The following is a 14,604-nucleotide window of genomic DNA, read 5'->3' on the forward strand; positions in this document are numbered from 1 at the left end:
ACAAAGCAAATGGGAGACTTTTATGAGCATCCTGAATAGGGCTTGTGCAGAAAATATACCCTATGGGAACAAACATGCTAGAAATAGGAGGAAACCCCTATGGCTAAATAGAGCTGTAAGGGAAGCAATAAAAGAAAAACAGAAAGCCTTAAAAGAATTAAAGAGGGTAGGTAGTGATGAGGCATTATATAATTATAGAAAATTAAATAAAATATGTAAAAAGCAAATTAAGTTAGCTAAGTTTGAGACAGAGAGACTCATTGCGAGAGAAAGTAAAAATAATCCTAAAATATTCTTTAACTACATAAACAGTAAAAAACTGAAAAGCGATAGTGTTGGCCCCCTTAAAAATAGTCTTGGTGAAATGGTGGAAGGGGATGAGGGTAAAGCCAACCTGCTGAATGACTTTTTTTCTACGGTTTTTATACAAGAAAATGCCATGGCAGATGACATGACCAGTGATACCATAAATTCACACTTGAATATTACCTGCTTAACCCAGCAGGAAGTACGCCGCCGCCTCGAAATCACTAAGGTTGACAAATCTCCGGGCCCGGATGGCATACACCCCAGAGTACTACAGGAATTGAGTTCTGTGATAGATAGACCATTATTTTTAATCTTCTCAGATTCCTTAATAACAGGGTCGGTACCGCAGGACTGGCGCATAGCAAATGTGGTGCCAATATTCAAAAAGGGGACAAAAACTGAGCCGGGAAATTATAGGCCAGTAAGTTTAACCTCTACGGTTGGTAAAATCCTTGAGGGTTTCTTGAGAGATGCTATATTGGAGTATCTCAAGAAAAATAACCTTATGACAGAGTATCAACATGGGTTTATGAGGGATCGATCCTGTCAAACTAATTTGATCAGCTTCTATGAAGAGGTAAGTTCAAGTCTGGACCAGGGAAATGCAGTGGATGTTGTGTATATGGACTTTTCAAAAGCTTTTGATACGGTGCCACACAAAAGGTTGGTACATAAAATGAGAATAATGGGGATAGGGGAAAATATGTGTAACTGGGTTAAAAACTGGCTAAGTGATAGGAAACAAAGGGTGGTTATTAATGGTACGTACTCGGACTGGGTCTCAGTTCATAGTGGGGTACCACAGGGGTCAGTATTGGGCCCACTTCTTTTCAACATATTTATAAATGACCTTGTTGGGGGCATGCGGAGTAGAATTTCAATATTTGCAGATGATACTAAACTCTGCAGGGTAATCAATACAGAGGAGGATAATTTTATATTACAGGGAGATTTATGTAAATTGGAGGATTGGGCTGAGAAGTGGCAATTGAAGTTTAATGTAGATAAATGTAAGGTCATGCACTTGGGTAGAGGAAATAACATTTATGATTATGTACTTAATCGTAGAACACTGGGTAAAACAGACACAGAAAAAGACTTGGGTGTATTGGTGGATGGTAAACTTCACTTTAGTGGACAGTGTCAGGCAGCTGCTGCCAGGGCTAATAAAATAATGGGATGTATTAAAAGAGGTATAAGTGTTCATGAAAAAAATATAGTTCTACCTCTGTACAAGTCACTAGTGCGACCGCACGTAGAATACTGTGTACAATTCTGGTCACCGATATATAAGAAGGACATAGCTGAACTGGAGAGGGTGCAGAGAAGAGCCACCAAGATTATTAGAGGAATGGGTGGGCTGCAATACCAAGACAGGTTATTAAACTTGGGGTTATTTAGTTTGGAAAAACGAAGGCTTAGGGGGGATCTAATCACAATGTATAAATATATGAGGGGACAGTACAGAGACCTTTCCAAAGATCTTTTTACACCAAGGCCTGCGACTGGAACACGGGGGCATCCACTACGTCTTGAGGAAAAAAGGTTTAATCATAATCACAGACGAGGATTCTTTACTGTACGAGCAGTGAGACTATGGAACTCTCTGCCACATGATGTTGTAATGAGTGATTCACTACTAACATTTAAGCAGAGCCTGGACGCCTTTCTTGAAAAATGTAATATTACCAGTTATGTATATTAGATTTTATGACAGGGTATTGATCCAGGGAACTAGTCTGATTGCCGGATGTGGAGTCAGGAAGGAAATTTTTTCCCCATTGGAACTTGTTTGCCACATTGGGGTTTTTTTGCCTTCCTCTGGATCAACATGTTAGCCTACAGGTTGAACTAGATGGACTTAGAGTCTCCCTTCAACCTTAAAAACTATGATACTATGATACTATGATACTATGTTAGGCTACGGGTTGAACTAGATGGACTTAGAGTCTCCCTTCAACCTTAAAAACTATGATACTATGATACTATGATATGATACCAATTTTAATATATATTATGCATATATACACATATATCTCCATGACAATCGCTTTTTTTTTTTTTTTTTTTTTTTTTCCTTCTCTCCGTATTATTATCAGTACCTATTACTCCTCTACCTATAAAAATATAAATTAATTAAAAGCAAACAGTTCTATATCATTATTGAGTCCATATGGTTTCAAGGTGTTCAATTCAAAAATCCATTGGCTTTCTGCTCGTGACATTTTTTTAATGAAATCGCCACCTCTCCAATCCTTAGTTATTTTTTGTACGCCCCATACTTGGGATCCTTTAAAGGACCCTCCATGTTTTAACACATAATGTCTGGATAGGGGGTGCTTAGTACATTTATTTTTAACACTTCTAATGTGCTCACCCACCCTTTTCCGTAGGGGTCTAATAGTTCTCCCAATGTATTTTTTCTGACAGGGACATTGAATGCAATATACTACTCCCTTTGATTGACATGTAATAAATTCTCTAATCATGACTTCTACTGCCCCTGTAAGAAGGATTTCCGTGAAATATTTTTTGTATTCTTACATACTATACAGCTTTTGCATGGAAAAAAACCTTTCAGGCCAAATAATCCTCCCTTATTAGGTGCTGTAAGATTACGTATGGTGGGTGCCACTAAATTGCCAATATTGTTTGCCTTCCTATATATGAATATAACGTCGCAAACTTATATTGTACAACTTAAAACTTGTAAGTTAGCCAGGGGTGGTATAGCACATCTTTCATTGTATAAGTCTAAATTATTAACCAAACAAAATATATGCCACCGGCCGGGGCATTACATTAGACTGGTAAAACTAAATCAATGTGAATATTGTATCACCTCGAAGTTAATTGGTTATACAAAAGAATTTTATTCTCATTACTTTCATTTTTTATTTTATGTGGTCCTTGTTTTATGTGGTCCTTGGTTTTAGTAATAATCAGTGTATTGTATATTATCAAATACTCTGTCTTGAAACAAGGATAGCAAAAAATTTTTTATTTGTGGTCTATTAATAAAATTATAAAAACCCATCTAGCGCTGGTTTATTGTGGATTTTTACTTAAAATCCTTTACACAGTTTATTAAAGGCTACTTTACACACTGCGATATCGGTCCCGATATCGCTAGTGTGGATACCCGCCCCCATCTGTTGCGCGACACGGGCAAATCGCTGCCCATGCTGCACAACACCGACCAGACCCGTCACACATACTTACCTGCCCGGCGACGTCGCTGTGACCGGCGAACCGCCTCCTTTCTAAGGGGGCGGTCCATGCGGCGTCACAGCGACGTCACTGAGCGACCGCCCAATAGCAGCGGAGGGGCGGAGATGAGTGGCCGGAACATCCCGCCCACCTCCTTCCTTCCTCATAGCGGCTGGGAGGCAGGTAAGGAGAGGTTCCTCGTTTCTGCGGTGTCACACGGAGCGATGTGTGCTGCCGCAGGAGCGACGAACTACATCGTTACTGCTGCAGTAACGATAATCGAGAATGGAGACCCATGTCACCGATGAGCGATTTTGCACGTTTTTGCAGCGATGCAAAATCGCTCATCGGTGTCACACGCAGCAACATCGCTAATGCGGCCGGATGTGCGTCACAAATTCCGTGACCCCAACGACTCCGCATTAGCGATGTTGCAGCGTGTAAAGCCCCCTTTAGTGGGAGTGGTGTACAGGGTCTTAGCAGTAAAGAGTATTCCATATTTCTGCCAGATACCCACAGAGATATTGAAATCTGAAAAAAGAGACTTCTGCTCATTGAAGGTAAGAACTGCTCACATAGCGTTCAACTCCACAGCAAACGAGTGCTCTAGCACTGGCATCTCAGCAGGGATATTCCCCTACTACACATGTGTGTCTGGGTCCCTGTGACAGTTTACAGGACATAACTCAGGGCACCTAGACAGAAGGCAGAGGGACTACTTTCTATTTCTGGTGTAGAGCTTAGTACAATATATATATATATACTATTACATGTGACACATGTACCTTGTATTACCATTATTCGCTGTATATGAACCCCTTTTCTCCGGGCATTATTTGTCTATAGCATTTTTCACGAACCTGAGGCAACTGAGAACCCTTCAGTGAAGGAATTCCACTAACCCTCACAATACCAACCAGGGGCCTCCCTGCAGTAACTCAGGTAGTTGTACCCATTCTCTTTCCGCATTCTATGTGTTCTTCTTCTTTCTTCTTTTTTTTCTTTTTTCTTCTTTTTATTTCTATCATGTAGTTCAGGGGTTTATAGATATATGTCCTGCATCTCATATTTCCTTTAGTGGTGCTTCTTACCCATTCTCATATCATTTACCCTAGTATTTCATGATCCTGAGGCGACTGAGAACCCTTTAATAAAGGAATCCTTTTTCACTTGAATTGTCAAGTGATACTTACCAGTGACTATCACGTAATGTTACAGGTAGTTGCATTTTCTTCCTCTTCTTTCTCTCCTTTCTTCTTTGTCACACGGTCCATTGTGTTATAGCCCACGTGTCATGATAACACTTGTACCATCTTTTCATTTAGATTCCACCTACAATTATTTACCGATTCCAGTTCTGAAATAGGCTTTCATGATCTACTCACTAGAATTCTCAAGTGCATAAGGTACTGAGACATATACATGTTCACACCATTATAAAGAACAAAGTATAAACATTGAGGTTTTTCTCACACCCATGTTCCTGTGTTCTTTGATATGATATGTGTTCATTTCCTTCACTATATAGGATTGCAAGTTTTCCATTTGTACCTTAATGGCAATGACGCTATACAATTGAACACATATCATCCTGTTATCCATATAGGTGTGTATTTACCTGCTTGACTATTTTTGGTTGTTTGATCCAGAATGTTTCTCCAGATAGGTCATGTGGAAATGTTCTTTCCTCAGTACAAATGTTTTCACTATGGCTTTGGAAAAATTTTTTGTATGTGCATCATGGTCATTTGACCCATTGTACTCTCAAGTAGCAATATATTGTACTGTTATGTTGTACTATGTACTAATTACGTGTTTATATGGTTTTGTAACCCTTTATGATCTTAGATAACTTTATCCTTGATAAAGACCTAAAAACAAGGTCGAAACGTTGGATGAATTATCCTTTTGCACAAATAAAGAATTTTCAGCATTCCAAGAGTTCTTTTCTTACGTTATTGATCACTATAGTGTGCCAGAGCTATTTCTATTGAATTGACTCTTATTTTTTCTGAGCACCTGCTATATACACAGTGACCCAGACATATTCAAGTTTCATTCAGAAGGCAGAGGGAAGCCTTACCAGCTGAGCCTATATCTTGGCTTGTGAGCATTAGAACAGGCCGGCGATTACAGGGTAACATGAAAAATGTCCAGCTTGCATTATGACTAGAACATGACAATATCCTTTTAAGTACTAACCTATGATGCGTTCCTAAGCAGTTGATGTTATATGTTCTACATTTCATTTTCTGCATACTTTACAAGTAGTAGAATTTGCTTTGATATAGGCAACTGGATTTTCACAATGAAAAGGCAAAGGATAACGCCCGAAAAAGACGCCATACATTATGTCAGTGCCATCACTGACAAACCTGGATTGACCATGAAATACATCAATCCCCTTAAAGGTGAGTTAAAACAAGTTTTAACTAAATTGCCTTAATATTGTCATGCATTAGAATGACTGTCTTAGGTAATGATAAATATTTTCTACAGGAAGAGGAGTGTTTGCTGAAACTGAAATCGAAAAAGGGAGTTTTGTTGCAGAATATCGAGGCGAGCTCACGTATGCACTTACGATGGTAGACAACTACTCGAGATTTATGGTTGTGGTACAAGTCAAAGATCTAATGGCCCATACTGCAGCGAAGGTCTTCCAAGCACACTGATGCAGACCTCATGGCTACTCAGAGAGAGTCCTCACAGATCAAGGCACAGCCTTTGAAGCGGAAATCTTCAAGGACTTCTGCAGCTTTTACCGATGCAGGAAGATGCGCACTACACCCTACCATGCTCAAACCAATGGTTATCAACCTGCTCAGGACTTTACCCCATATTCCAGATGTGGCCTTACAAGTCATTTATAGAGGGGTAACAATACGTTGGGATCACCGGATCTAATCTCCCTTTTTATACACCCTAAAATCTTGTTTGCTTTAGAATAAACAATAACATCATAAAGGTATAGCAGTACCGTTTCAAAGTTTCGGTGTCCCAAGCAGCATTCCATCAGCCTCTGGAAGGTTCCTGGCAAATTGCACAGCTCGAAGGGCATGCTTTTGAACTCGCAGAGACCCATCGGGGTGGCAAAGGCGGTCTTCTCCCGGTCTGCCTCAGCAACGGACACTTGCCAATAGCGACTAGTGAGATCAAGGGTAGAAAAATAATTTGCAGTTCTCAATGCAGCTAGCTATTCCTCAATACAGGGGAGTGGTGCTGTCCTTCTTCTTTAACAGGACCAACGGAGCTGCCCAGAGGCTACAACTGTCACGGATAACCCCAGCCTCCTTCATGTTGCTCAACATGTCCTTGGTACACTGGTAATGTGCAGGTAGTTTTGGCTTATATCTCTCTTTGATGGGTGGGTGTGCACTTGTGGGGATGTAGTGTTTGACCCCTTTTATTCTTCAAAAGTCTAGCGGATGTTTGCTGAAGACTTGCTCGTATTCTTGCACTAGCCTGTAGACCCCCTTCTTGTGATGTGAAGGTGTGGAGTCAGTGCCTACGTGTAATTCCTTACACCACTCCTCTGGCTGACTTGGTGAGCTGTCACTGAATGGGTGGGCTGAAGCAATGGTGGATGCTGCTGTTTGGATAGCATGTGTATCTACTGAGAACAGCTTATCAATGGTGGCAAATCGGAGCAGCTTAATTTTTTGCTCTCCGCAGTTCAACACTCTCATGGGCACTCTTCCCTTCCATATTAATGAATAAAACTATGATGTAAATAGCATATAGATACCCCACAAATGCAGATAAAAGTAGGTTATGGGAAAAGGGGGAAGAGAGAAACAGGAAAATAGTGGAATTAAGTATACCTTCCAGGTGGGAGAGGAAATGGCAGCACAGCCAGTGGAGGTGAAGCAAGGGGAGCCTGCAACTAAAGAGTTGAGAGCGTTATCACATGGTGACTGAGCCTGATTGTAACGGGAGCATAGAGGTGCCGATCCTGTCTTACCTGCGTTGGTGTAGAAGTGGGTGTCCTGTGGTGGAGTCAGCTATGTGCAGTGGTGGCCGTGGGTTCTTTTATGTGCGACCGTAGTAATAGCTGCGCCCACTTCCTGTATGGGAGTGGAATGCAGTGAGGGTAATGGAACGCACGCCTGCGCATTTGTGTTTAACGTCGCGCATGTGCAGAACGGAGAAAAGGCTGCGCTCACTTCCTAATGAAAGGGAGTGAGACGCATCTGGGAAGGGAAGGGAAAAGATTAGGGTTTGGGGATGATGAAAGGGCTTTCTACGGGCAAGGATGGCAAAGGGTGGCAGTGACGGAAAGTCAGGCAGCCTGTCCTGTCCTGTCCTGTCCGTCCGTCTTTTTGTATCATGAATTGGAAAGACTGCAAGGGGGAGGGGAGGTGCTTGTGTCCAAAAGGAGGAGTTATTCAGATTCATTGCAGTGGGCGGCGGCTGCAAAAAGCACCATTCTTCTTGTTTTTGCTCTGCAAAACAGCCTTTTCAAGGGTTGGCTTGGGTGACAAAATGTCTTCTGTAGGCGTGGGTTTGTCTCCCTCTCCCTAAGATGTGTCCGGTATAGGCCAGGGTGCCACTCAAGGCCGTAACCAATTCGGGTTATAGCTTCTCGGCCTTTTGGCTAAGATCAAGTGTAGTTTCGGAGGACGCTACCTTGGTCGGTACTGGAAGGTGCCTGGGATTGCACGTCTGCCGGCCTTGAGGAAGTGTGTGCGCCTTCTGGTGACACATAGCCCTCTTGTGCCTGGACGGTTCCCAGGCAACGGGAGGCGATCACCTTTGTTATTTTGAAGTCCTACTGATAAACAGAAAAAAAAAAAAATTAAATCTGTTCTTATCAGTTTAATATCTGATACGTCCCCTCTCTGGGGACCATATATTAAATGGATTTTTAGAACAAGGAGATGGAAAAAATCTTGCTCTGTCCACTCCACGCATTGACCTGGTATTGCAGTACCTCCAGGACCGGTGCACCCCTTCTTAACCCAGTTTCCAAAAGCAGAACTCAATTCACCTGATTCAAATGAGCCCCATTAGTGAATTGAAAGAAAGCAAAAACTTTATATGCACCTCAATTTGGCCAATTCACTTTTCACACTTTCATTCTTTTTTTTATCTTTCACACCTTTTACTTGCTTTATTGATGCAAAAAGCTGTGCCAAATAGCAAACTCATCTCCACTCAACTTGACCAACTCTGCTATGTCCCGTGCAGTATCTTATTCTCAGTCTTATCTAGATCATTTGCAATTGAATAGAATAGATCCCTTTTGGCTGCTTATGACTGTGTAAAATATGTAGTTTTACTGGGCTGGGATGAGAGAATCCATTGAAGCATGTGTGTCGCCAGGGGTTAAGGAGATACCCAGAACCGGGCCAAGGGGTCGCTTCTGGAAAGGGGATCACGGTGTCGTGACCCGGTCTGTGCTCCCTGGTTCCACAATAAAAGGGGGGGGTTATGTTCGTGACGCCACCCGTGGAATGTGATCAGAGATGACCACCGCTGCTGCAGAACCTCCGGGGTGATGGAAGGCAGCTTGAGATGGGACGGCTCCCCACGGGTAGAGCCTTTTCCCCGGGGCAGTATGTTAGTCTATGGGGGGGAGTGCAGGACACGAGCACAATAAACAGGCAGACTCACGGTTTTGCAGTTTCTTTGTCCTTTACTGTAGATGGCATTCAGCAGAGTACTGTCCGCGGAGTCTGTGAGGGGTTCAGGGCTTCTCCCACCCAGCCGGGCCGTTTTGGCTTCCTTGCCTGCACTGTGTGTCTGTGGCCCCGCTGCTGATGTGTGAACTCTGCAGCCGGCTCTGCTCTGCTCTGCTCCTAGGTACCGACCTGACAGGCAACTCGAGTCCTTACTTGTATGTTCCTGAACTCTGCGTTTGTTGCTTGTGTCTGTGGTACAGATAGAGAATGTGGAATCCTCACTTCTCTGGTGTTCACTGTGCAGTATGTAACCTGCAGTCTCGGATCCAGCATCCGTTCTGTGTGCTCCACTGGGGATGAGCTCTGCAATGCTCTGTCTCCCAGGAATGTTCCTCTGTGTACTCTTTCTCCTTTCCTCAGACCCTCAGCTAGGCCTGGAATTGGTCAGTGGATCCTGAGGTGAGCTAAAGCCAGCTTCCAACCTACAGAGATCCTGTCTCCTCAGTGCTCTGCACTGAACTTCCAAACTGAAACTACTTCTGACCATTTCCTCCCCCCCAGCAGAATGTACAGGGAAGCAGCTTGGTCTCCCCCTTCTGGCCAGGAGGTCTTGGTGTTGTGTGTGGGGAGTTAACCCTTTGTGTTGTTACTGTGGCAACCCTGGGGTGCCACATTCCCCCTTAGTGAAGAACAGTACTTCGGGACTGTGAAACAAACAAGTTATCAACAACAAGTGTATATATAAATACAGAGTCTCAAAAGGAAAAAATACAAAAACCTTAAAGCTCAAAAAGAGTCCAAAATGTTCAAAAATATATGTGTCCATACAGTATAGTCTCTGTAGGTACTGGGCTTTTGGTCTTAACGTTGCAATTAAATAAACATTTCAATCAACAAACACTTCTTAAAGGTGTCTCTACTCTGGTCGTAAGTGCAGTAGACCTCACGGCCCTCGGGCCACCAACATGTGATCAAGTTGTAACTCTCCGTGCTGCCACCTTACACCACTCTTCTCTCACCTTTTCTGTACACTAAACTGTTACGGTTTTTCATATAAACATTATAACATATGTACATTTTATATGCAATTTCACATTAGTCTTTATATCTTGCTGGTATCTGACCCTGAGTACTACGCTGTGACCTGCGTACTGCTGGTGTACTGGGTGTACTTAGCATAATGGTGTGGGTGGAAGTGTACCTATTTGGTGTTTCTGGTACTTGTGAGGATGGTGGACTGACTGTAGGACTGGCAAGCTCACTGGGACCAGGAATCTGTTCTTCCTCTACGGTTTCAACTTCCAGTTCTTCATGTCTTGGGACTTCTTGTGGTATGGATTCTGATGTTGGTTCCACCACTTGAGGGAAGGCGATCATTGGGACTACTACTGCTCCATAGTAATTTGGCCATGTTTTTGGAAAATCTCCTAAGACTGTATGGAATACATCTTCTTCCTCCTTGACAGGTTGTACCTGTATGGGTAAGGTGACTTTTGGTGTCTTCAGGGTTTCAGGACATGGTTTGAGTTGATCTCTTGACACGACAGCTGATGTCCTTCCTTCATCCTTACTGATTAGACACACTTTGGGATTATCCATACTGGATGGTAAGACTGTATATGGGGTGGTTTCCCACTGATTATCTAATTTGTTTGTGCGCCGTTTCCTCTTGAGAACTTGGTCACCAGGTTGCAATGGGGTTGCTAGAGCATGCTGGTTGAAGGTTCTCTCCTGTCTTCCCCTAGCTTGTTGGAGACTTTTCTCTACGCACTCTTGTACTTGGCGATACTGCTGCTGACGTAGGGTATCCCAATTGGATTCTTGAACTTCCGCATCTGGCTTCAGAATTCCCATATCTAGATCAATTGGCAGTTTACCGGGCCTTGCACGCATAAGGTAAGCGGGGGTGCAGTTTGTAGAACTCACCGGGACATGATTGTACAAGTCCACCAAGTCTGGCAATTTCTCTGGCCATTGATTTCTTTCTGACTCTGGTAAGGTCTTCAACAGGTCAATCACAATATGGTTCATCTTCTCGCATAAGCCATTTGTTTGGGGATGGTATGCTGTTGTGCGGATCTTTTTACAGCCATACATGTTGCAGAATTCTTGGAAAATCTGTGATTCAAAAGCTGGACCTTGATCTGCAAGGACTTGTTCTGGGTAACCATGGGGTCTGCAAAAGTACGTCTGGAATGCTTTAGCTGCTGTTCTAGCTGTAAGGTCTTTCACGGGTACCACCACTAAGAAGCGTGAGTAATGGTCCACGATGGTTAAGGCATAGACATAGCCGGACCGGCTTGGTGACAACTTGACGTGGTCTAATGCGACTAGCTCGAGTGGTTGCTTGGTTACTATGGACTGGAGTGGAGCTCTCTGGTTCTGTTGATCCTTTCTTCTGAGGTTGCACGGTCCGCATTTTCTACACCAATCTTCAATTGATTTTCTCATGCCAACCCAGTAGAATCTTTCTCTTAAGAGCACTTCCAACTTTTTCCAACCAAAATGACCAGCACCATCGTGGTAAGCTTCCAGAACCATCTTGACGTCTCTCTTGGGCACGATGATCTGCCAGACCAACTCATGTGTTTTGGGATTGGTGTGCCTTCTACAGAGCTTCCCTTGGTACAGGAACAATTTACCTCTCTCTTTCCAGAGATGTTGTGTCTCAGCTGGGGCATTCTGATTAGGGTATGCACCTTGTTGTGTAAGCAGTTCTTTCACTAGCTTCACAGCTGGATCGCTGTCTTGTGTGTCAGCCCATCCGTGGTGTGCCAATGGGTTGAGAGTTGCCTGCTGTTGTTTTTGGTAGACACTCGGTTGATACTGTCCCACCTTAGGACGGTGAAAGGCCGGCAGCTCAATTTCTTCCAGTCCCTCCGGTTCCTCTTCCACGTTCCCCGAGTGTGGCATCCGGGATAAGGCATCTGCATTCCCATTCTTGTGGCCTGCCCTGTACTTGATGACAAAGTTGTAGTTTGACAGTCGGGCTATCCATCGCTGTTCCAGCGCACCTAATTTTGCAGAGTCCAGGTGGGTCAACGGATTGTTGTCAGTAAAGATGGTAAATTCTGCAGCTGCCAGGTAGTGTTTGAAACGCTCTGTTACAGCCCAAACTACTGCCAGTAGTTCTAACTTGAAGGAGCTGTAATTCTCTGGGTTTCTTTCAGTAGGCCGGAGCTTCCTGCTTGCAAAGGCAATAACTTTCTCCTTGCCTTCCTGCTTTTGAGACAATACTGCTCCCAGTCCTACGTTGCTGGCATCCGTGTACAAAATGAAGGGTTGATGGTAATCTGGATATGCCAGGATCTCTTCTCCTGTCAGTGCCCACTTCAACTTCTTAAAGGACTCTTCCCTCTCATCACTCCACTGGAAAGGAGGATTTCGGGCTGCAGACTTCTTTGACTGTCCTACCAGGATGTCTTGTAGGGGAGCTGCTAGCTTCGTGAACCCTTTTATAAATCTTCTATAGTAGCCTACCAGTCCCAGGAATTGCCTCACCTCTTTCACGCTGGTGGGTCTCGGCCAATCTCTGATCACGGTAACTTTTTCAGGATCTGGTGCTACCCCTTCTGAGCTCACGACATGTCCCAGGTACTGTACCCTTGGCTTTAGAAGGTGACACTTGGATGGCTTGATTTTCATGCCGTATCCGGATAAGGCTTCAAACACTTCCGCCAGGTCTTGTAGATGCTGTTCATAGGTCTTGGAGTAGACTATGACGTCATCCAGGTACAGGAGGACAGTTTCAAAGTTCTTATGTCCTAGGCAGCACTCCATCATTCGCTGGAAGGTACCAGGCGCGTTGCAGAGTCCAAACGGCATACAATTGAACTCACAGAGGCCCATCGGCGTGGTGAACGCTGTCTTCTCCTTATCAGCCTCTGCCACAGGAACTTGCCAATACCCACTAGTCAGATCTAGGGTGGAAAAGTAAGTAGCGGATTTTAATGCAGCCAATGACTCTTCTATCCTAGGTAATGGGTATGCATCCTTGTGTGTAATGCGGTTGATCTGTCGGTAGTCTACACACATCCTCATGGTCCCATCTTTTTTCTTAACTAGCACTAGTGGGGCTGCCCAGGGGCTACAACTGTCTCTTATTACCCCTGCTCCTTTCATTTCTTTGAGCATGTCTTTGGCGCATTGGTAGTGAGCCGGTGGTACTGGTCTATACCTCTCCTTTATGGGTGGATGGTTACCTGTGGGTATAGTGTGCTCTACCCCTTTGATCTGCCCAAAGTCTAATGGGTGTTTGCTGAATATTTGTTCATATTCCTTCACTACCCTGTATACTCCATGCTTTTGATGGGAGGGTGTAGAATCGGTACCTACATGTAGCTTTTGGCACCAATCCTCCAGCTTTCCCTCTGAGCCATTGTCCTCCGCCTGATTTGACGGCTTCAAGGGCTCAACGGTGGTGATGGCGTTGTTATCAACCGTATATAGCTTAGCCATGGTAGCATACTTTGGTAGGGTGACCTCATCTTCCCCACAATTTAGAAGGCGTATTGGCACTCTTCCCCGATGTACCTCAACTATTCCTCTGGCCGTCAATACAGTGGGCCTACTGTCTGAGTACACAGGTTCTACCAGGGCCTGATAGTCTCGCCCTCTGATGCCTATTGCAGCTCTACACCAGACCAGCATTTCTGTTTTGGGAGGAATTACAATAGGTATTGGGTCACTTACCCTTGCACTGCCAATTTCACCTCCTGACATTTCTACCTGCTGCTTCAGCATCAAGGCTTTAATTTCCTTCTGCAGGAGTCTCTGTTGCCCAGGTTTGGCAGTCTCGACGATCTGCTGCAAGACAGTAATTACCTCTGCAAAACAATTTTCAATTACATTCATTCCTAGCAGCATAGTTGGTTCACGTTCTCGTCGGTCAACATCAACAATGATAATACCCTGATTCTGCAATTCTACTCTCCCAATCTTAATGGTCATTTCTCTGAAACCAACCTGTGGTACTAATTCACCATTGCTAGCCCATATATTCAATGCAACATTAGATGGACCACTGCTAACGTCTGAATCAGCCCAGTACCTCTTATAAAGGACATGCGGAATTGATGATATTTGGGGACCAGTGTCCAGCAAGGCGTTGAGCGGAATGCCATCCAGCACGATGGGGATGACTGGACGTCCCCCCACATACTTGTCGTGCCAGGGTGAAGGACCTTGAGAGTTCATTCCTGAGGAGCGGCCCGCCTCCCCAGGGGATCCCCATTTAAAGCACATTCACGGGCAAAGTGACCTGGCTCATTGCAACGGCGGCAAATGGGCTGTCCATCCGGCTGGTAGCGGTCGCTGGGTCGTCCTCTCGTCGCTTGGTATCTCCTAGGCCTCACCCATGGGACATCCTCCTTGCTGGTCGCCAGCTCAATCTTGGGTGCAGACTTGGATCCACGCAGCTCCTGGACGATTCTAGCCATGGAAGCAACAGTGTCTGTCAGGGCAT

At 44.3% G+C, this 14,604-nt stretch overlaps 1 pseudogene; it reads left to right on the forward strand.

Moving 5' to 3' along the window:
- The first annotated feature begins 8,264 nt into the window (after nucleotides 1–8,264).
- On the forward strand, nucleotides 8,265–8,471 carry LOC142259405 (U2 spliceosomal RNA; annotated as a pseudogene).
- Nucleotides 8,472–14,604: the final 6,133 nt, after the last annotated feature.

Source organism: Anomaloglossus baeobatrachus, assembly GCF_048569485.1.
Source record: "Anomaloglossus baeobatrachus isolate aAnoBae1 chromosome 7 unlocalized genomic scaffold, aAnoBae1.hap1 SUPER_7_unloc_2, whole genome shotgun sequence".
NCBI classification, from domain to species: Eukaryota; Metazoa; Chordata; class Amphibia; order Anura; family Aromobatidae; genus Anomaloglossus; species Anomaloglossus baeobatrachus.